This window comes from Glossina fuscipes, unplaced genomic scaffold, assembly GCF_014805625.2.
Source record: "Glossina fuscipes isolate IAEA_lab_2018 unplaced genomic scaffold, Yale_Gfus_2 121, whole genome shotgun sequence".
Classification (NCBI taxonomy): domain Eukaryota; kingdom Metazoa; phylum Arthropoda; class Insecta; order Diptera; family Glossinidae; genus Glossina; species Glossina fuscipes.
In genome coordinates, this window is record NW_023998464.1 from 5,628,687 (window position 1) to 5,651,973 (window position 23,287).

At 34.0% G+C, this 23,287-nt stretch overlaps 1 protein-coding gene across 2 annotated transcripts in view; it reads right to left on the reverse strand.

Moving 5' to 3' along the window:
• LOC119640662 (putative neural-cadherin 2) overlaps positions 1–23,287 on the reverse strand; it is a 317,900-nt gene that overhangs the window by 264,647 nt on the left and 29,966 nt on the right. Inside the window, exon 1 of one of the 2 annotated variants that reach the window (XM_038038858.1) lies at positions 17,720–17,744. The exons of the other annotated variant lie outside the window; for it this stretch is intronic. The gene's annotated coding sequence lies outside the window, so the exon portion shown is untranslated. Of the gene's footprint in view, positions 1–17,719; positions 17,745–23,287 lie in introns of those variants that run through there. 2 annotated transcript variants of the gene reach the window in all.

Sequence of the window (23,287 nt, forward strand, 5' to 3'; positions counted from 1 at the left end):
TCCATAAACTACAACTATGCAAATATAAAAATAGAAATTTTAAGCAAAAACCCTTTTTTGTAGAACCATTTTTTTACAAAATTACCCCATGTTCCCTAATTTTTAAGTCACTTTTTCAGAAATGCTTTGAGATATTCTTCTAGGCGTAAACATGTGATATGTGTCGATACAAAAGAAAGTTTGTATTTCAAGAGGCGCCACGCCTCCACTTTGCTTTTAAAAAAACGTAAAGAAGTAATAAACTTGTATTTGATAGAGAGCGGACCTTGTCTACTATTCGGTCCTACCAATACCAAGTTTGTCTTAGCTTATCAAGCTACGCCGGAATAGGAGAATTACTCTGATCAGCTCCTTTAAAGCAGGCTTCATTTAGAATCAAATAAAAAGAAAGCAAAATTGGATCACTCAAATTTTTGGTCAATTTTACGCAGGCACTGTACTTTAACGGGAAGAACGTCAATAAAATAGTGGGATAAGGAATAAGTGGCAAATGCCAAAAATATGAAACAAATGAAAATTTGATCACTTACTCACTTTCAGTGGGCGTGGTCATTTCTCCCCGTTTTTGAACATGAATAACAAGATCCTTTACAAAGTTTCAGCCGTCTATCCTTTATAACTTATGGTTAACGACTAGCAAAAAATCCCAAATTTTTGCTTAAGTGCATAGAGACGCTTTTAGTATGCGCTGTACTGTAGGAACGTTCCTTAACCGGTTTGGCCTATATTTAATAGCAAACTGCATGCAAGAATTTCAAATGATTCCGTCGATATCTCAATTTTTGCGATCAAGTGAGTGTCAAGAACATGTATGCACAGGAACGCACAGACACGTCAAAATATAGATGAAAGGGCATGGCTAGATCGATCATTTGAATCATAAAAATTAAAATTACAATTGGATAATTTGGCACAGATCAACCATACATATACTTTATAGAGTCTCTGAAGCTTCGTTTCGTGTTGTGTAGACGTTATGACAAAAGCAGCTTCGGTACTGGGAAAAAAAAATATTTCATATATATAGGATTTATACTTTCGAATTGTAAAGAAATTGTAAAAATTTTTACTTTCACTTCATCTGTTTGTGACTCTTTTCGTCGATTTTTGTTATGAATAATAAAGTGAAAAAATATGTTGGGTGCAGCTCTTCGAAGCGTTGCGGAAGACCAATAACACTCAATCAAAAACATTGATTATATAGAGTTCCACAAAGCTCTCAACGAAAATCTTCAAATTCCTGGAAGCTTCGTTGACTCTGAGCAGACCAAAATCAACACAAAGCTGCCAAGGCTGTTAACTATGCATTAGCTGTCAGGGATTCATTACGTTGGTATTCAAAAATATTCTGAGCAGACCAAAATCAACACAAAGCTGCCAAGGATGTTAACTTTGCATTAGCTGTCAGGGATTCATTATGTTGGTATTCAAAAATATTCACCCACACTTAAAGCATTGTGACGAGCCTTTCAAGCAAGAATCACGTTCCCGTTCATTACATTCCGAAAGCAGTCGTTTTTGTTCAAAGCGGGTACCATCTTCCATTCCTAAGTAAGTCTGTGAAGAGTATTTTAATGACAAGGTTAAGTATTGGAGCGTGTGCATTAACTTAGGCATTAAGACCACGTAAATCTAAATTACTTACTTATAAAATATATGCTCTTTTTACATTTCCGAGTACTTTTTTGACAAAATGAATTTCTGAAGTTGTGTAAAAAAAAAAGCCGTTTGCTTATTTATTTTATTTTCGTATGCCTTTTTTACTTATTTACACATTTATTTTGTTCATTTATTTTATTCTTTTATTTAACTCTACATAGAAACAGAGGGATTTCCCTTCTTTTCTATCTGAAAGTTATACCCATAAGTTTACAGACAAAAATGTTAAGGCGTCGCTTAATAGCGGAATAATGCTTTTTACATAATATGCTTCTAGGTCTCTTATTATAGTGTTTTGAATTTGGGGTCATTTTGTTAGAAGGAAAGTATAAACTCGAAGAATTTTCTTAAAACAAAAACGTCAGTTCTTTTTTTACTCTTTACAATCGTTCATTTTTCCAAGAGCTTATGAAATGCTCCTGACTTCATCAGAAATTTTCGAAAAGGAAAGATATAGAAAGGTGACCGCAGCCTAGCGTTACGTCCTTGCCGATTGAACCCTTACAATAGCTACGACCAAAGTGAAACGTAGCGCACTCAGATTTAAGCCCGCGAATACAGATTTGTTACTCGAGGTTTTTATCCACTCTGCTGCTCTCTGCATACGTCGAAAACAACGGCTTTCATCGTAACTACTGCTAGGACTCTCGTTATGGTCATGCAACAAATAAGGCTGTAATATGTTCAACTTGTTATGATTCGCTCTAACGTCGCCAATTTTGACGCATATAAAACTTCTTAGTTTCGTTTTATTTTTCCGTTTACATTTGCATTTTTTCAAATGCATCTTTTTCCTAATAAATTTTCTGAGGACAAATATATCTTTCACCATAATCACATGCATAACTCTCAACCAAGAGTTTTATATTCTTCCTTCAGACATATCAGCAGGACTTGGGTTTTATTTGCTTTCACAATAGATCTCGCAACTAGAAACCGAGAAAAATAATTTTATATTTATCAAGCATCGTGTAAGTAATAATAAGTCTATCTTTGCGGCATAGTCTTGTTTATTTTGTACGTCGAGGCACCAAGCTTATTATAGCTTATTTATTCACACTTTCTTTTTTTAAATTAAGCTAACGCACAAATTGTTAAAAAGGAAGGGAAACTTAATTTAAAACGATATTGAGTCCGCAAACTGTCGTGAAAGTCAGCAAACTGACTATGAGAATGAAATACCACATCGATCGCCAGTCCTTCGATAAGCTTTTGAAAGGAGTTCTTATACACTTGCGGATCGTCTTCTTTTTTGGCGAGTTATTCGGAGAAGACATTCAGAAATCACGAAAATATACTCTGAAATGCGAAACAGCCTGCCGATGTCTAACAAGTCAAGAGCAGTTGCAATGTTGGTTAGGTGGAAAGCCGTTCCGTTTTTGTTCATTGCTGACCAACTAGAAAAAATGTAATGAAAAAACTTATTGCTCATATTTTATGGGTTATTTTGAAGATCCTATAGAAAGGCGGAAACATCGGTCACGCCCACCACATACTATAAAAAATACTCTATAAGTGATCCTCCGGTAATTGTAAATCACACGCCCACACAATAAAAACGAACATCGAAATTTCCTCTTTTTATATTTGTTTATATTTGTTTAACATAAAATAAGGACACAACCGAACACAATTGATTGACTTGCAACTAAATAAAGTTCTGCCAAACTCATATGCTATAGGTGACACTTCCTAGGTCGTTTTCGTGCCATGCCGTCGATCGATGGTGCGCTTACTATACGTGGCGCACTTTGACAAGTACAACTGGTTTTCCCTTGTAGTTTTCATGTAGTTTTCACAAATTGTTCCATAAAGCACCTTGTTTCTTGTGCTACTACCCTCTATGGAAACTCGTAAAGCTCAGTTGTATTGCTATTAGAAACGCTGTGCTTCGTAGTCAGCAGTCGGTTAACGATTATCGTTATCAACGTAACAGGGTAGTTCGTTGCAAACATAATAGATAGACTTACTATAATCCCTAACCTCCTAAAATGTTAATAAAAACAGAAAAAGGCAAATAATTACTTTAGATACTTGTATCAGGTGATACAAAACGGACAAAGAAACTTGGAATTAGCAAAAACACTCCTGAGAGAGACTAAATTTGGAAACAGGATTACCAGATAATCACTTGAGAAATATCTTGCAATTATGATGCGATCCGTCGCCTTTCCTAAATGAAATTAATATATTATATCTTATATTGGGATTAAAATTGTAAATATATTACTATGAAATTCGCCTTTCTCGGATGCGGTTCATATCAGTAGATGGTGGATGTTCTTTTTAAGAGAAACACACCTGCACGTTTTCACTACAAGACTCTTTTATTTACAATCAATTTGTTTAAGGGTAGGACTGTTTACATTTTACTTTGGCAATACTCTCGGCTTCTCAACTCTAATAATCTGTTTCGACTCAAATGTTCTTGTCCGACGTTGTTACGTAAGTTCATGGCTTCAATTTTAATCCGTTAACCTGCTTTTCCGCTAATCGTTTTCCTCGACCGGCAGCTGCTTGATCCGCCGCGAATGTGCACTTTGGTTTTCTCTTTCTAGGGAACTTTTATTTGGGAAAATCAATTAGTTGGAATGGACTGGATTCTTGGATTTCCGTAGCAATACATACCTGATTCCATATTTTTCTTATTAAGCTTTGTTGAATATTTTTGTTTAACATATTTTGTTTTTGTCAGAAATTCTGCAAATCAGAATTGAGTGGTTATTGGAAACGTACAGAATTTATGCGACTATTATTCTAAAAGAGAATGTAAGTAGTGCAGCAGGGCCCTAAATAAAACTGTGCTTCCTTCATTCATAACATAATTTGTTAGAGAAGAGTTGTTGTTGCTGCGTCCCAAAAAGAGGCATTTTCTACTTAACTTAAAAGATCGTGCTGCTAAATCTTTCGGAGCGATTAACAGCGAATATGCAATGCATACAGGAAATGAGAGCCATTAGTATTGACGATAAAGTTGAATATTTAGAAGTAACCTGTTAGAAAGAGACTGCTAGGTACGCCGAATTATGGTTTGCTCCAAACAAATGGAACCATCCCTAGGCAAAGCTATCAACAACAAATAACGCAGTTGGAACGAAAAATTGCAACAATATGCCAAAAGCCATAACATATCGTGACCTTTCCATGAGTTTCTACCTAGGATCTCAACCACTCTGCTATCATCCGAGTTTCAGTCGATGGTTTATTTTTTGTTCGGCTTTCGCTCTTTCGACGACTTGAGTTCGTTTGCGAATAGTCCGAATAGCAGAATAGTTAAAGGTGAAAGCAGTAATAGCTATTCTTTTGACATAGCACTGGACAACGTAATTCCTTATATGTCTTTATATCTCTTCAAATTTTACTAAAGAAATCGGCAGACATTCGTGCCCATAACAAACAACTAAAATATATATATATATATGTGGACAGAAAAATAGGTATAAGTTGCTTTATGTTGGTGGGCAATATTCTCTTCCATTTTTCTATTATTATATATTGTATTTATCACTTATTTGGCCTAAAGTAGGAACATGTTCGTACTTAAAAATGGTGTTGGAGTTATGCTAAGTAAAAAGAGAAACTTAAAAGAACTGAATAGCAATAAAATATTAATATAACGCAATTAATATAACGCAACAATTTATATTTCAAAGAAAGAACTTTTATGTAAATCAGTCCGTGCTCTCAAGAGCCGGTATAATTGCTGCTGAAATTTCCATATCAGTGGCGTACTTTCTTCGGCATATGCTAGTATTACAGTTTCCAAAATGGTTTTGTATGCATATCTATCCTTTTTCTATGAGACGTATTAAACCGACACCCTCTCAAGAAAAGCAGCCCCATATCATGAGATTTTTACGCCATGCTTCACCGTTTGTTTAAGAAACCGAATGTGGAATTTTCTCCTTTTGGCTGAATTGCGCTTTTTCCCGCATAATTTTCAAACAAATTTATTTTTGTTTCGCCATTCCAAAGTATATTTCTCCACTTTTTTTTACCTTCTGGTCTATATCAATTTTTATGGGCTCAAGCAAAGTCTTTCCTCCTCTCCAAATAAATTTTTCTAAGCAAAGGACCTTTTTGAGCTACATATCCCCAACAGGTTTTTTAGGAGTTTAAAGCAGTCGCGCAATCCCGGGACCCAGTGATACGGCAATAAATTTGTACGTTTTCCCTGATTTCGAGGCTGATGACCTAGGCATCCTTTACCAAGGCTACAATCATGTGCTTGACCTGCCTAATATTATTATGAACATTAATTCATTTTGCATTTCCTTCTCGAGATATACGATCTACCTTCACAATCCACCTTTACAGCAAAATTGTGCAAAAAAGTTTGCTTTTCACAACTGTCCCGCTGAAATATCCACTAAAGCAATACAAAAGCTGTAAACTATTTACTGCAAGACGTAGGATTCAGGGAATTAGCGACATGTAAAAATATTATTTGAGCTTTCCGGAAGCTATCTTTTACAATTTCTATGGCATAGAATGGTTTTATTGACATTTGTTTCTTCTCAAGTTTTAACTGTTGCAACGCGAATGCCGCCCAATTAATTGAGGTTGATATCTTTGCTGAAAAAATAATTCTGCATCTTTGCTAAATTATGATTGATCGCGAAGTAAAGAGAAATCAATAAAATGCTGAAGATTGAATAATTTTAAGAAACAAACGCATATGGCCAACAAAGCAAAAACAAAAAATAAACTAATTGCTATTAGTCATCCTGTAGCATTTGCCTATTCCCGTTTGTACATATATATATTGCATTGTCTCCACAATTACCCGCACGACCAATCTCCCTGATGTTAAATTAATTTTAAAAAATTTTACGGAAATGAGGAAAGGTGATGCGCCTTTCAACAAAGCCACCAGAGAGTATATATATTTATGTAAATATACACGTCACGACATTACAGGTAAAGGATGTTGGGGCCATACAACCATGACTTCACAATGACATTAGGATTTTCTGATAGCTCTTTGATATTGAAAATGTTCAGCGACGTTGCTTTTCTAAAATTGTTAACAATGTATTGTACTATGCTGTAATTTTTTACGAAATTTTCATACAAATTTCACAATCATTTTCTCGTTTTTCGATCTCGCACAATTTCAATATGTGCGTTGGCAAAGAAAGCAATCGACGTGAAAATAGACCATATTGTAAATCTGTAGGGCAAAACTGGGCTAACCTCGGCTGGCTAAATTCATGTCGCTAACAACAGAGAGCGAGAATAGAGCTAACTACATTCGTTGAACATGTGCTCTTTATAGAAAGTTAAGCAAGACTGATGTTCAATATTGCGGATAATGGCTAGAAAGGCAGCTCTTAAGGCTGGGTAACTATATTCAGTGTTGACTGTCGCCACTTACAGGGTGTGAGTGTTCTCGAATGTCCTCGTTGTTATGGGACATTGCACGGAATGAAGACGTCCCCTATACCGACGGACAAATGTAAAGCCGTGAAAATCCCTATTTATTGTCATTCCTTATTTTCGGTCCCAGTGACGAAAATAACCTTATGTTTGGTTGCATAAGTTTAAAAAATGAAAATGGCATACCCAAGTCGTAATGCATTTAATTGCAAGCACGTTGTGTGTGGTGTCTTTTATTGCACCTTGACCTAAAATGGTATGATTCAGCAATTCATTTAAAAATGTAACTAAAATTTTTGCACTTGCTAAATAACGTTCTATTCTATTAGACTACTGTCATACGCATGCATACACATGCACACATGCGCGAAAAACATATCATTTCACTAAATTATTTTTATCACTAATTGATTGATTTATTGGTTGTTTCTTACATCTGCCGGAAAAACAAATTTCGTATAAATTCTATTACTTTCAATTATTTATTTTGTTCGTTCTACGCCAATGGACAAAAAGTTGCCTGGTAACTCCAATGGCATCAAAAAGGCGCAATTTAGCAGAAACTAAAAATTAATGACTGAAATGATAGACGAAAAAAGGCAAAAACTATATACGAAAAATGGCGCATTTTGAGTAAAATTCTATTAAACTGCACGACGGAAAAAGGATGAAAAATCGAACAAACTTTATTTAAATAGCGCAATGATAAAAAGAGGAAAATTCAAGTACGCGCTACATCGTCGGGATTGCGTAAAAGCTATAAAATGAAGCACGTTCTCGTTAAAGTAATATTTATGTTTAACTTATGAACTGGTTATGCAAAACCATGTGCTTTGTAAATAAAGTAATTTTAATTATTTTAAAGGGTTAACGGCTGCCATGTTCTCATAAAGAGAAAAAATAATTTATGTTAAACTTCTTTTTGGTATAGTTTTTTTTTTCGCCAGAATGCTATTTGCATTCCATTACTTTTCATTATTGTAAATGAATTGAATAATCAGCAGGAGCTCAAAAAGTTTAAAAAGAAAAGTTCGACTCGCTTCTCTTATTGCTTCGTTCTCCCCGAATTCGGATTACTCGCTTCCGCGTTCCCTGGAAAAGTCGTCAGATTTATACAGGACTTCGTTCAATATTTGATTTTATTTGAAATATTTTTTATTGTACGTAATCTAAGATCATCTAATTATTTTATTTGTATGTATTTTGTTGTATGTAGCATGTGCAATTTATGTTTGCTCATTCTTGTGTTGATTGTGGTTTTCAACAAATTGTAATTTTCTCCTCCATACGTACTTCACTCTTACTTTCTTTTTTTCCTTTTCAATTTTTTCATTTTAATTCTCCCCTATTCTCTGGCCCAAGATTAATGCAGTATTACAATTTTATAGCGAAGGCATTCTATAGTAAACTAAAACTAATAGTGGTGGCGGGGAGGACGGATGAAATTGAAACACCACGCGTGGACCATCTTCTTCATGCAAGTATCTGTCATTATTTATGCAATGCACACATATTGGATTTGAAGTAGTAACAGTGGCAGTACACGTATCCAATGATGGTGATGCTGCCGAGAGTAAATACTATTGTAGTACGCATTACATATGGATGCAATGCGGCACAAGTGCTTATGGCACAGAGTTTTGGCAATAAGACTTGCAGATTCAACGATAACACTGAAACTGAAACCTGACACTTGAGAGAAAGTAAAATCCTTTGCCCAAAAAAGAAAAAAAAAAAAAAATGAAAAAAAAAAAAACAAAAAGAAGGAAATAATACACAAAAAAGTAAATAAAAATATATGTACTCTGTCGACTCGTCAGTATTTTGTTGCAAACTTTGTATGCTTGCGTATGCTGTGGAACTGACATTTTGCTGTGTTTTCTCTTTGCCTTTTGTGTTGTGTTATGTTTGCAGCAATGTGCAAACTAAAGATAAATTACAAGCTCATACTGTGTGTGCATGTACACGCTGTATACGTATATCGCCTTTACGTGAATGCATACACATGAACATTTGCAAGAAGTTTTCTTTTTATTTCGCATCTACGAACTCCAACCAAGTAATCAACCGAGCCAAACTATTAACAACGCAAACCCCAAAAACCCAAAGCCAAACCCAAGCCATACAACACACGACATCATTGCACAGAAGAACAAAACCAGTAGTAAAAGACTCATATTTTCGTTACTAACACCATTGCAATTAATTAATTGAAGTGCATGCATAACAGAGAATAGCAAAAAAGGAAAAAAAAACCTAGTCGAACGTGAGTCCGCATTTGTTTGACTTTAACTATAATATGGATGCCTACAATGACATAGTCTGTCATGTAATAGTGTGTGTGATTGTCTAGATTCACATCAGAGTAAAAAAAATTATTTAGTACAATTCGAGAGAAAAAATGTATACGAAAATTTTATAATGTTATAAGATTGTTGAAAAGAGTAGAACCACTCTGTCTATAGCATACCATGTGACTGAGCCTGGCTTATCCGAACGTGAGGGACGTGTTTTTAATGTTTTGACATGGAAAGCTGCCTATAACGGAACTTGCAGTCAATTATTTCCACGCCTTACAGGAATCGCTTTGGAAAACTGCCATCTACATCACGGTAGACGAGGTCTGCAGAATATACTTAAGTCTTAAAATATATAGATAACAAACGAAATTCGAATTCCATAACTTTTCCTACCGATAGACGAATGAAAGCTTCTCGTTATATTTGTGATGAGTACGGTGGGTGGTCTACCAATAATCCAAAAGCGAAGCTAAAGCGTTTGTTGCGTTGAAAGTTGGCATCTGTTTGGTAAGTTTAACTGAGAACATTCGCGGCAGCTTCGTGACCACGCTCTTATTAACTGCCAAATCGGAAACGGCTAAAACAGTGAAATTTGACAAATAGAAGACGTAAATTATTCACATTAAATTACGTGTTATGAATGTTTCAGTTTTTTGATAACAGCAATCGGTCACCTAACATGATCGCAATCTTTATACACTGAACTTTTACAAAAATCTGTAACTAAAGTCCCAAAGAAAAAAAAGTAATGATAATAAATGAACGCATACGCATCCACAGTCACCTAACACTAACTGAAAACCACTTCTTGATCGGAAAGAACAGGGGCTAACCTGTCAAGGGGAAATATATTTTGCAAAGCAAATCCAACATACGGCTTTCTGTTCGCACCCGTAATGCGTTTTGCTTTCTAGCAAGTAAGAGTGGTAAAAGTTGGCTGACGATTCGGTGACATCACGCGACTCGTTTAATACAGTTGTTCATAAGGAGACTTTTTAAAATAAGGTGTTATAGGGAAGTGGTCAAAAAGAGCGGAACCATTTACAAAAAAGTTTTTCCTTGGGTCAAGACATGTTGGCTTGCCAAATTCCATCGACCTATTCCAAAAATTACGCGCAGTAGCTTGAACATAAAAATACGTGGGCAGACATCAAACTATCCGACAGACAGACAAGCTTAGTTTGATTCAGAAAGTGGGCCTATCTCAAGTCCTGATGAGTTCAGTTGCATATATATACTTTCCTACCACGAGTGCTGTAGAATATAAGAAGTAAATAAATTGAAATGCAATGTTTTCCTTTGAAGTTCAAAATAAAAGTCGGCTTCGCATGCATCAGTCCCCGCAAAGAGTACTTTGCAAGTTGTCGGCACAAATTTCTAATTTCGATTCATATACAGTGTTACGTTTGCTACTGAGTGTACGAACTGTGAACAAAATCTGTCGCAATTTTAGTCACAGCTCTGATACTTCTGCATTTTGTCAGCTCCTAAGAACCTTCATATGCGGCCACGATACACTTTTTTATGTTATAAATATATCATTATGGTCATTCAAATGTCATATATTTTCTGGCCGGAGAGCATTCTTCGACTCACTGAAGGTAAGGAGAAACTTTAAGAACTCGTACATACAATTGCAATGAAAACAGCAGATCGCACAAGAGCTAGAATAAATTTTTGGGAACGTCATAAATAAAGCCGATAAAGCTTTGTTACTTTTCTTCGCTTGAGTCAATATTGGTGCTAATATGAGTGCCATGTATGACAAATAAACTCTTAATCGGCGTAGGAATCTAAATTCATAACTGGACGATTGTCGGTCTCGATATCCCCTTGTCTCTTGGTAGAGTTTTCAGTATGGCGTAAAATAAAATGGAAATGACTTTCTTTCATTTTAGAATCAACTCTGCAATCGAACTTTTGGGAGTTTTCTATGAATTTTTACATAGAAATGATATTAAAACCATAATGAATGAGGACAGATTTTTATTAAAACTCCTTAAATGCGCTTGGCTTGCCTTCATATCAGAAAGGCACTCTTCTTTTGTACATACGTCTTAAACCGTTAGATGCTCAACGTGTCAGCGATGCAGTTAAGAAATTTCTACTCTTTATTAAAAATAATTAATTTCGTATCTTTTTCATTTAATTTAAATTTTATTTGAATATCTTTGTTTCTTGCTTCCATTGCATTTCTCATAATTACCCATCGCCAGTGTCTCCATTTTCATATATCCCTTGATATGATTTTAAGTAATAAAAGCATACAATACAGCAGAAAACACGCAAATGCAACAAAAACAAGAAATGAATAATGATGTTACTAACAATTAGAAGTGCTAGAAAAATGGCTCACAATTTATTCATAGAAAATTAAGGGATGTGCCCATAAAAAAAAGAAAAGCAAACGAAAAACCACGCGGAGAAGGGAAGAAATTTAAATCATACTAACTAAATGAACATGGATAAGATCCGACAGCAAGACTTTCACTGCTCACTATATATAATATGGTAAGAAAATGCCATAAACATAGCGGCAAATAAAAATAAAAGCAGCAGCTTCAGCTTGAGCAGCAGTTTATTACAATAATAATAGGAATCAAAAGAAATAAAAAGAGAATTGCAATAGAGTTAAGAAATAGGAACAGTAGAGGGAGTCGCAACAGAAGGAAAGAACAAAATAAAACAAATCACAAAAAAGAAAAAGAAAAGTTTTTTGCTTTATATGTGGTCTGTGAGGTGGTGGGGTTGGCAATAGTTTCAAGTTGTTTTGTGTTTGCGTTTAGTCTTTGTATAAGTTGTGAGAGACATTTGTTTTTTAAATGTATGTGATAGATACAACATAAGAAACAAGTAATGGAGAAATATGATATTATTGTGTTGATTACTTTAGTGTTTATCTTTCTCTCTTGCAATATACTCGCAATACACTAAGCATGTTTCAGTTGTCGTTGACTCATAATTCAGAACGATGTTCTTTGCCTTTTCGCTTTTTTCTCTTCTTCTCCATTATATGTTATATAAATAAAATGTATCCTAGGCAAAATTTACAAGGATCGAATAAGTGTTCTTGTAACTGTGTTGACTCAAAATAATTGTTGCTTCTGATAATAATGATATTGGTTGCGGTAAGAGTCGATTTTTGATTGACTTGGTATTGCGTTACACTTTGTTTACTTGGTATTCACAAAACAGAAACAACATGCTTTTGACTGATTTATGGGCTTTGGTGGAGCATGGTAATTTTCCCTCGTACCTTTTTTTTGCATATAAAAATATTCAATTTGAAACATTAACATAAACTTCAGCCGTATCCAGTGTACTCCAAAAAGCACTTCAACAGCTGACGCCCCTAGTGAAGAGATTGATAACAATTCTTAGAACATTTCATAGGTAAAAAATGATTTGTATGAAAATGTCGTAAGGACGTTAGATAAGAGTAACATGTTTGTAAAAGGGTGCAGGAGCGTAATGTTTGTCGAAGACAAAGTCAGGCAAACTAAGAGACGTGAATCGTAATACTCTAACGGAAGGGACCACAAAAAGCATTGTATATATAAGTTCCTGTAAATAATGCTCCTAAGAATTTCAATAGCTAGCTCCTGCAAATAATTTGCAAACAGATCCCCTAGGGATCGTAAAAAAAACCCATGCTATCCTAAAAACCACGATTCACTGGTACGAACTCAAGAATAGTTGCATAGAAAGTAAAGTCGAAAAGGGCATTTTACTTTACAATAAAAACTCCGTTCTGCAACTCTCTAGCTGAACGATCATATATTATGTACGCATCTCGACATTGGAATGCCTTACAGCAGGCTTTGAAATCGTTTGGCGACTTCCTGAATAAGTTTAGAAGAAAACCAACACATAAATTTCTCATGTCGCTGACAGTAAACCATTGCTATCCATAACCATGGAACATGTTATATATTATCTCTTTTGTAGAGGGTACGGACATTGCTCGTGACTGTGGATATTGACTTACGGCTTTATATTTGCAAATAGCAAAAATAAACAATAACAAAAATAAAATAAAATAAAATAAAAATGTAAAGTCAAAAGGATTATGTGGTAGATGGCCGCAAGATTGGCTTATAATAAATATAATAATAGAAAACAATTCAAGAACATTGGATACATTGTAGAAGAATTTACAAATATACAATGAGACATTTTTGCAGAAAGTTGTTGACATATTATAATATACATTTTTAAGACGGGCTTCAGCTGTATAGCGTTACAGCAAATATCGATATAGAAGAGAAAAGTGTGGCTTTTACATTAGAATTAACTCCAGACAACTTAACGCCTCTCCATTCGATACCATGACTTTACACTTGCGATAATTTTAAAAAATTAGGCAAAATGTTTTCTGCACCCGTTCGAAATGGGAATTATGTTCTATACAAGAGTATCCACGAAATCCCGCCTATGTCTGTGCCTATTCACTTACTAATAGACATTTACCTGATCTCCACAAAAATCGAATCAACAATTGTGCCGCTTGCAGTCATAATCCCACTCACAGTTACCCACATTACAGCTGCCAGTGTGATAACTGCACCCTGAAAAGATCTACAGCTTTTGCAAATAAAGTTAAATCGATGCAGTCGTGCGAGGGTATGCCTTACATATCCTACGACACTTAGCCTACTAAAATTCAAAGTTGACAATACAGACAGATACTATATATTTTCGGGGTGCATAAATTTATTTTTGTAGTGGAAATTGGGTTATACTGACGCACAAAGGCTTAAAAATGCGTATGACGAGAGGGCGCCGTTCATCTGCTATGGCGAGACCAGGAAACTCCAAGCTTCAGCAAAACAAACTGAGCAAATTTTTAATACAAAAAATACAGGTCACACATCAAATATTTCAAATATTTTGGAGGACAAAACGTCCTCTTGCACTTTGTATGTTAAGGAACTAAAGTGATTTTAAGAATTGATGTAATGTGCTGAAGTACTGAAAGGTATTTCCTGCGCACATTCCATATAGTAGTTTATTACATGCGACTCAATTCCCTTATGCATTAGTTTATATATTACAGAAATACTGATTAGGAGGTTACGGGAGGAAAGAACGTATAAAAAGCAGTACACACGGCCTGCTTAAAGCCAATTTCTTATTTGTATTTAGGCTGATTCGTGTCTAAGGGCTCCTGCCGGAAAGTCACTGATAAATGGAAGGATTTTTTCTGATCATATAAAAACACAAGCGACGGCAACTAAAATTGCGAATATAGACAGAAGCAGGTTGACCTTTGCAATTACAGTGGTACACTGCAGCGTATTAACAGATAAACTGAATTTCGAATGTTTAACAATTTTTACTACCATCAACTTGTTGTTCTGCATTTAAATCGTTCTGATGAATATTAAAGCGCATTTTGCCCCGATTTTGGACGCTGCCTCGGGCTGGACTTTTATAAAAAAAATGTATATCGTTAGTTTCTCGATGCCTGCAGCGGTTCTATTACTAAAGTCTTAACATTCATTTCTGCAACTATGTAAAGAACATAATCCTACTTACAACTAACCCGACTTATACACTAGAAGTTTTTCAAAAATCCAATTCGCTTTAAAAAGCTTCTCGTGTTTTATTTCCAAACTTTTTAATTTATAAAGACAAGGCGCTAAGCAAAATTGAGTGTCTGTCGAAATTTTCAATTTACTAGCTCGTTCTTTCTTCCTGCCATATAAGCGACTGCAAGACGCAGGTTTACATTAGTGGATACAAATCACTCTTATCTTTTTCTTTGCTGTATTTGGGTTGCCGCAGAAAACTGCAATTAAGGTAAGTAAGTATTCCTGGTTAAGAAGTAACTTGTAACGGAGCTTTGTTAATTTTTCTGATAGAAGCATAAAATTGAACAAGAAGTTCATTGGTTCTACATATAAGAGCTGGGCAGTACTTCCATGCGTTCAGCTTGACGTTTTGCTCTCAGATAGCGTTCATTAACTGGTTTTAATTTATTTCGTTCTCGGTAGATATAGTTTTGCTAAAAATCATCTGCATTTTTTTATAATGAATTATTATTTATTTTTTTGCTTTGCTGAGCAAGAAAATTGCTGTAAATATTTTTCATCCATTATGAACAATAGTCTTTTGTCATTAATAAATTGCTTGCTGTCGTTTATCTTTTTATTTTTATTATTATTATTATTATTATTATTATTATTATTATTATTATTATTATAATTTTCAATTTTTTATTCCTTATACTTTGCACAATAAAGCGTTGCAGTTATGCTTTCACTTCAGTTTGAAAAGTTTCAATTGTGCATCAAATGGCAATTATTTTAAGAATAAGAAAGCAATAAAAATAGAAAAAAAAAAAAAACATGTCCGAGTAATTACATGCGATGGGTGAAAATTAATATTTTTAGGAAAAGAATGAAAAAGTAAGAATTTTAAATATGACTTTGATCAGTTTAGTTCGAACATTGACCAAATGCCACCTGAAGCGACTCTTTGAATCCGCTGAACTCTTTGTTGTGCCGCTTATTTGTTCCACTTTAACCTTTATAATGAAAAATTCCTTCTTAAATGTCAAATTTCTCTCTTAATCTCTATTGTATTGGAATCTCCGGAAACGAAAGTGTACCAACCTGGAAGAGGCATATACACGCTTGAAAAAGTAAAAATAACTTATTAAAAAAGGGAAGGATGAAAACAAAGATTTACTCATCAGTAGTACACGTGAGAGAGAAAAATTCCAAGAAGCTTAAATGCATACATATTCTGAAATTGTGCAACAACGTAGTGACCAAAAACTCGCTTATGATGGATTATAAACACTTACATGAGGGGCAAAGTGATTTAAAGCATATTAATAGAAGAGGACGCATTCACTAAGGAATCTCAATAATATTATACTTTCGCTATCCATAGAAGCAACGGCAGAAGTAATGACAGCTGAAGGCAGCTTAAGAACGAAAAAAAAAAAAACAAATATTATGCTGTATTGAAAATGTTCGTGTGGTTGTACACTTATAATAAATCTTTATTACTTGCAGGTGACAAGTGTTTATCTGACTACGGACATAAGATAACAGAGTAAAACTGTTGTTATAGAAATACATTATTCGACGGCGATGCATAGTGTTGTTTAAAACTTCCTTTATATTCATTAGCTTTTCCTGATTATCATTAAAATCTTGAAATTCATAACGTAACAATGTCCACACAATGGTTCAATTTCATCAGTTTCTTTAACATTAATCATCCTCATTAATATTTTCACACTTTCGTAACAGGAATTGTAATGTTAAAGTTTAGTTTATGGAAAAGGAGAGGAAACAGCCGACTTTTCTCGTGCAGTAAAGTTGACCTTTAAATTTGTTGTTTTGCTGAAATTTCTTATTGCCTTAAACGACACCTCAAAGTTTCCAAAATGTTATTCGATGTCGAAATGTTTATGTGGATCGAGAAGCGATATTGAAAACTTTGATGCTGTTTTCCTTGACGTTAGGATTTACAAGTTGGCCTAAACTATTAGGTGTTAAGTTCTCTGTCGATTTACATCAAATTTCAACTGTAGCTTTATAATTACAATTCTCTAGCGAGAGATACGAAAGTTTTATTCAAGAAAATGGCGAGTACTTGACAAGCCAACACTAGCCCTCAGATTAGTCAATGCGATTCAATTTGAATTTTAGTAAATAAGGTCAAATCGAAGGAGAAAAATTCCTTAGCTCGATTTGTACACGTTCATCAAATACTTTACGACAAACCTTAATTTAAAAATTTGTGCTCTGTACGGAAATATGATTTACATCTTCGTTTTTCGTTTTATTTAAGAACTCTTTGCTCAAAGTGTAAAAGAAGAGACATTTACGTGTGAAGCTTTAGTAAGCGAAGGACTGGAAAGATTGATAGTTTTCTTTTTTTTTGCTTTGTCGGAATGATAGGTATAATCCCACCTGAGAGTTTTACTTCATTTACCCTTCGTTTATCCTCTATTTTTTGCGTATTTACTTCTTCTGACAAAAAACGCAGTGCAAGGAATACGAAGCATATAAAAGTAGGGATCTCGGAGAAGGGGTTCATTTTAACTGAAACACTTTGAGAGGTCACATAAAGATAACAATATTTAAATATTGCAAAGTTTAGGTTGAGTAGTTTTTAATCCTTATCTGTAATTTTCACACAAATCTAATAATTGTGAAGAAATTATCCCGCTCGCATGTAAACAAAATTTTATAAACGAATGTACGTTTGTACGATTTATATGTTATGACAGTTAATATATATTGGCATTTAAAAAGTTTAGTAAATAAGAAACTACATAAAGAGTTGCGAACTTCTATATGACGTTCACTCGTATGTATGCGTTAGTAATTTAATCTCTCACATAACAGAGAATACAATACCTGAGACTTGTAATACGCATATATAGTTTTGTGTGGCAAACACGGCTGTTTAACGCCTTCACACCTTGCAGCGCACTGTAAATAGAATCGTAAACAAGTGCATACATAAGAATCAATTTGTACACCTATATCTATACACATTTGTTCATTCATTGTAAAAGTCAATTACAGCTTTTGGCAGAAAAAAAAAACGTACTATTCGCCTTTGGCTTGAGTTGACTTACGGCACTCTCTTCGAAGTGGTGGTTCTAGCTTTGTAAATAGCCAAAAGTCGACTACACCCATATCAGACGAGTAAGATTCTTTTTCAAGTTTAGTTCCTAATTAAAAAACCCTTGTTTGGCTTCGTTTATCTGTGCTTAAAATATCAGTCAAAATATCTTGCTCAGGATTCTTTGGTTGAATGAACTGAATATGAGAAATTTCTTTCCCCCAAAGATACTTAGCAGTACCTGACAATACTGCAAGTACTTTTAAATAGGTACAACGAAACTCAAGTATTGCATGGAAAAGTAATATATTGAAGCAAGATTGGCAATTGGATACCCTTCGCCTAGAACTATTCTTGACTTTCTCGAAAGAGATAAAATATTAAAAATTAGATCTTGTTGCCATAAAAAAGTTACTTTTCACGAGAACTCTTGTTTGAGAAAGAAACTTGTAGGCTTGGTAAGCTAAGCTACTATAATATTTCTCACTCATCTTTATCAAGGAATATTAAAATAAGTAAATTCCTTTAATATAACTAGGGCGGTTAGTGATCACAAAAATTATCCAAGCACCTGAAAACGAGAAATTTCCTGGGGAGAGAACTTTTAACTCCCGACTCGAATATATATAAGAAATGTATATAAGAGTTGAAAATTAATCCGTCCTTAAACCTAACCTCACCACATCTTTTTATAATGAATAATAATGCCTTGGTGTGCCTCTCAGTCACTTTTGAGAACAAAATAATAAACATCTTTCCAAAACGATTAATTTTGGTATCGGGTTAACCTTATGTTTGCAAAAACTTTTTTTAATGGTAATCGTGAACTTAAGATAAAAATAAATAAATTTGGGAAAGTAATACGAAATAATCAATTTAACTTGAAAGCTTATATGAGCGTCAAAAGCTTACCCCTGTTAGATTTGTGTTAATTGGCAAAGGCGCTTGCCTTTTAATGTGATAGTAAATAACCAAAATTCGTTCCAATTGCATTTGTTAACCAAATCTCGTTCCAATTACATTCGTTGCTGATAACAAAACTTTTACGCTAATATTGAAATGACTTTTAACCTAATTAATTTTTATTGAGAACAAAACTTATAAAGATTACATTAGTAAATGAAATTAATTTGCTAAACGAAACCATAAAAAAACAACATAAAACTTAATATTTACTGTATTGTTTACAAGGAAAAATATATAAACTTTTCCGTAAGCAAATTGAATCTTTTACTTATACATTCTATAAAATTTGACATGAAAATCTAATTGCTTTTAAAACGTTATTGCAACGCTACATGGCGTTCTAATAAGTTCTCTGGTTTTTATTGCACGCATCATTAAGTGTGTGGGCAGTGATAAATTTCTGTGGCTTAAAGTTGTTCATATTTATTATTAGAGAAATTTATTTCGAAAATATAAAATTGAAAAAAAATTAGAAAGCAAGTGAAACATTCGTTTAAAGCTGTGTGGGGAAGAGTTCGCAACTTAGGCAAACATCCACTCGAAAAGAATTGTATATCAGCCCAACGAAAAAAATATATATAACCTTACAGACAAAAAATTTAAGCCAATCTAAAGGAAAAATTATTAAAGTGCAAAGTAGAAATGATATGGACTGCCTACTGACATGCTCACATCTGGAAACCCCGTTTATTTCAAAGCTCTAGTTGGCAAGATTAACTGTGAAAATGAGTTATTTCGATCCTCACTACGACGATGTATATCAACACACCTTCCTGTGCTTTTCTTTTTTTACTTGTATGCTTTTCTAGTTTGGCCGCGTTAGAGTATGAAACTTGGAAATTTGTCCTTAGTCGGTTTTTCCTAAACCTCACTCAATTTCAAAAAATTATTAAAAATAGTTCGGAAAAGAAAACAATGAATATTTCGAGCTCGCTCGAAAGGTATTTTCGTGGAGATTAACGTTGTGTTCACCAAACATCATAGTTTGACGCTAACCGCTTAACAAAACTAGTTTAGGACATTTACTTAACTTTATTAAACTTTGCTAGTTGAATCCATTTTTACAGTCCTTAAATATTTTCCACGACTAACAGGAAATGCAGTACAAATATGATTTGGCTACGCCCACATTTAATAAAATGTTTTCATGGATGGGAATCAAAGTCGAAAAATCGCACTAAGGCCAATGTAACTTTCTTGGTTATTATTAACCGCAATGAATAATGTCGCACGTCGCAAATGTAACAAAAACAACCACAATGGCTACGCAATCAGAAATGTTGTTAATAGCTTGAGTAGCCATTTAAATAAGGCCAACAAAGGTTGAAAAACGCACGAAGAGTAAGAAAAGTTTTGTGCGCCCTTTTTCTCTTGTTTCAATTTCATTTAGATCTTTACTTTGCTTGACAGCTGCCACGATTTCGTTCATTATAACGGTTGGTGGCATTACTTTGCTGTTCGTTGTGTAGGCTGTTTCTCAGATATCGCCACATTTTGGGTTATGGTGTTATGTGAAGGCGAAATACCTTGTAGAAAAGAAGAATGTTTTATTGAAAAAGTGCGCAGTTATCTTGAACGTAGATGTTCATTTGGCATAGCGGTTGTGTAACCAAACACAACTTAGGTTAAACAAAATATTTTTTATCGTTCGTACCCCTATAAAGAGAATAACATTAAATTCTTAATAACTGTGCAGAGATCTCGATCCGTTCAATTTCTAACAATAACTTCAGATAACTACAGATGTTCGACGTCAGACGATTCGACTTAAGCCATAGATAAGCTCATTTTTTTTCCTTGCTTAACTTTTTCACTTTTGCAATTTTTGTCTTTTTTCACTCCGTTGCCTTTGCCAAGCTAACTTTGCGATGTTTGCAAATTTTATTGTATTGGTGTATATTGCTGTACAGAGAATAGCCTTTGCATACCAATGACCATCACACCACCACACCGTACATTATTTAAGACGGGACGCCTTGTATTTTGTGCATATATGTGTGCAGATAAGTTCGTTCTTCTCGTTTGCTCTTCTTTTCTATCGTTTGCCTTTCCAGACTTTTTGCATTCATTCTTATTTTTTCAATTTTTCATTCTTGATTTTCATATTCGTAAATGGCTGGTAGTCATTTATTATGATTTCATTTTTTTTCTATTTTCTAATATTGGCGGAACATGATAACGTTTGACTATTCAAAGAGCGCTTAAAAATATAAAAACAATATGAGAAATTTTCGTATGTGCTTTCATGCAAAATGTTTTCTATAACACAAACATCAGTATAGAGAGCCCATTACCTCATTCTGCATTGTACATAGTTATTTACTAAAAGTTCTTAAGCGTCGTAAAAAGTAAAAATAATTGTTCGTTTTATTAACACGATGTGGGAGTTGTTCATAATACCTGACGAGGGCTAACACAAGAAATAAATCAATTTGAAATTTCCAATTACTGTTTATTTGCATTCAAGGCTTAATTCTTTGCGGACAGTTTACGAGAATATACGTGGGCGGAAAAAATGCATTTTATACTATTGTTCCCGAAAAGACAATTGGCTGATTAACGGCAGTGCTTTCGAAATCATAACCTTTATCGGTTGATATTTGTCAGTTATGAATAGCAACTTCAAGCTTGACTAAGCAATTATTTCGTTTGGATATGTAAGTTCGACTTTTTCAAATTTATTAATTGCTTGCCTGAATACGCGTTAGATTCCCTTAAAAATCGTGTAGATTGTGTTTCTGCTTTTAAAGCTTTCGAACGGCCGCCTCTCCGTTCTAATCTTTCTATTAACAACGCTAGCATGAGTTATTAAAAATAGTGAACAGGAAAAGAGACCTGAAATTTAGTCGCAGAATTCAACAAAATAAATTTAAACCAGTTATCTTCAAAAAACCCGTAGGCCATAAAACCCGTGGCTATCTGGTACTTTACGTAAGTGCTTACGAAATTTACAAGGTTTTTAGGCACATTTCGTACCATAAATATCTGGGTTAACACAATTTATAATTCGCCATTATATGTTACGCTTTATGCCCGAAAATATGACTTGCATTTGATAAAAAATCTAAAGCTTACACAAGTTTTCAAGTAGCTTTTTTTACATCATAAAATTGAAGTCCCATCATTTTTCTTGCAAAATTCACAATTTCTAAGAAAATTATGTTGGACTACTACAATGCTGTTACAATGGCTGCTTCGTTTTTATTGTTCAAATAAAAAATTCCATAAAAGATATGTAAAGATCTTTCTCGCTTTTTCACTATTCTTATCCGGTCAGTTTCATCTTCTGACCAAACCCACTTCAGTTGATTAAAATTGCAAATATATGTCATATTTCGAATATTTCAACATAGGGATAATGCAAAGATAAATAATATATTTTCATATATTGGAGCTTGCATCTTTAAAGGATATACTAACGTACAGTTGAGTTATTAGAAATCAGGGCACTTTCAATATTAAAATAAAAAACACATTTTTTTTTGCTAATTCTTTAAAATATGACGCAGTTCAATTCAAATAACTTCAGTTCATTTAGAGGAGTTTACTTTATGCAGTCGATAGGTTCAGAAGTGACATCGATAGACAGCTTCGCAAGCTATGTTTAACGTATTGTTGTTTCAATTATAACGATGCACTATTAAAAGCAAAGGCGACTGGAAAAACCGATGATGGTCAGAGAAACTGATACCTTCTGCTCTTCTGGTCTGAGAAATTGGCAATGGCTTTGTGCACCTTTTGAGCTAAACGGACATTTGACAACCTTGTCAAGGAGATAGCGCAGAGCTGGGAAAAATGATATTTAAATAAAAGCACTAAATGCATTATATATTAAAATCTGTTATCTGTTAAAGAGGATACAAAACAAAATTCTCACTACAGTGAAGCTTTTTCGACTTACGTCTGTAGATTTTCTTGTAAAACTTAAAATATAAAGCAGACGCAAAACATTTGTATAAATTTTGTTTTTTCTTTTAATATCTATGGTTATTATGGCCAGTTTGCTTGCCTTAGCGGCCGGTTGTTGGCACAAAATTTAAAAATAAATTTTCATAATGAAGTAAGAGTCAACAAAAAAAAGTAAACGATAAAAACAACTTATTTTGTGAAAACATGGTCAAGCATGGCTCTTCTTAGCTAAAGGGCAAAAATTACTGAACACCGAGAAGCATTAAAATATTAAAAATTGTTACTTGGAAAGCTTTTCTATTCTTTCGCTATTTCATTATTATGATCATGTTATGCATTCAACATAAGGCCACTTACTCGCTAACGCAGCTATAAAAATAATGCAAAGAACAATAACGTAAATGAAATAAAGAATTTTCTTCTTTCCCTTCTTCTCTATTGTATAATAAATTAAATTAAAATGCAATATAAACTAAAGAATA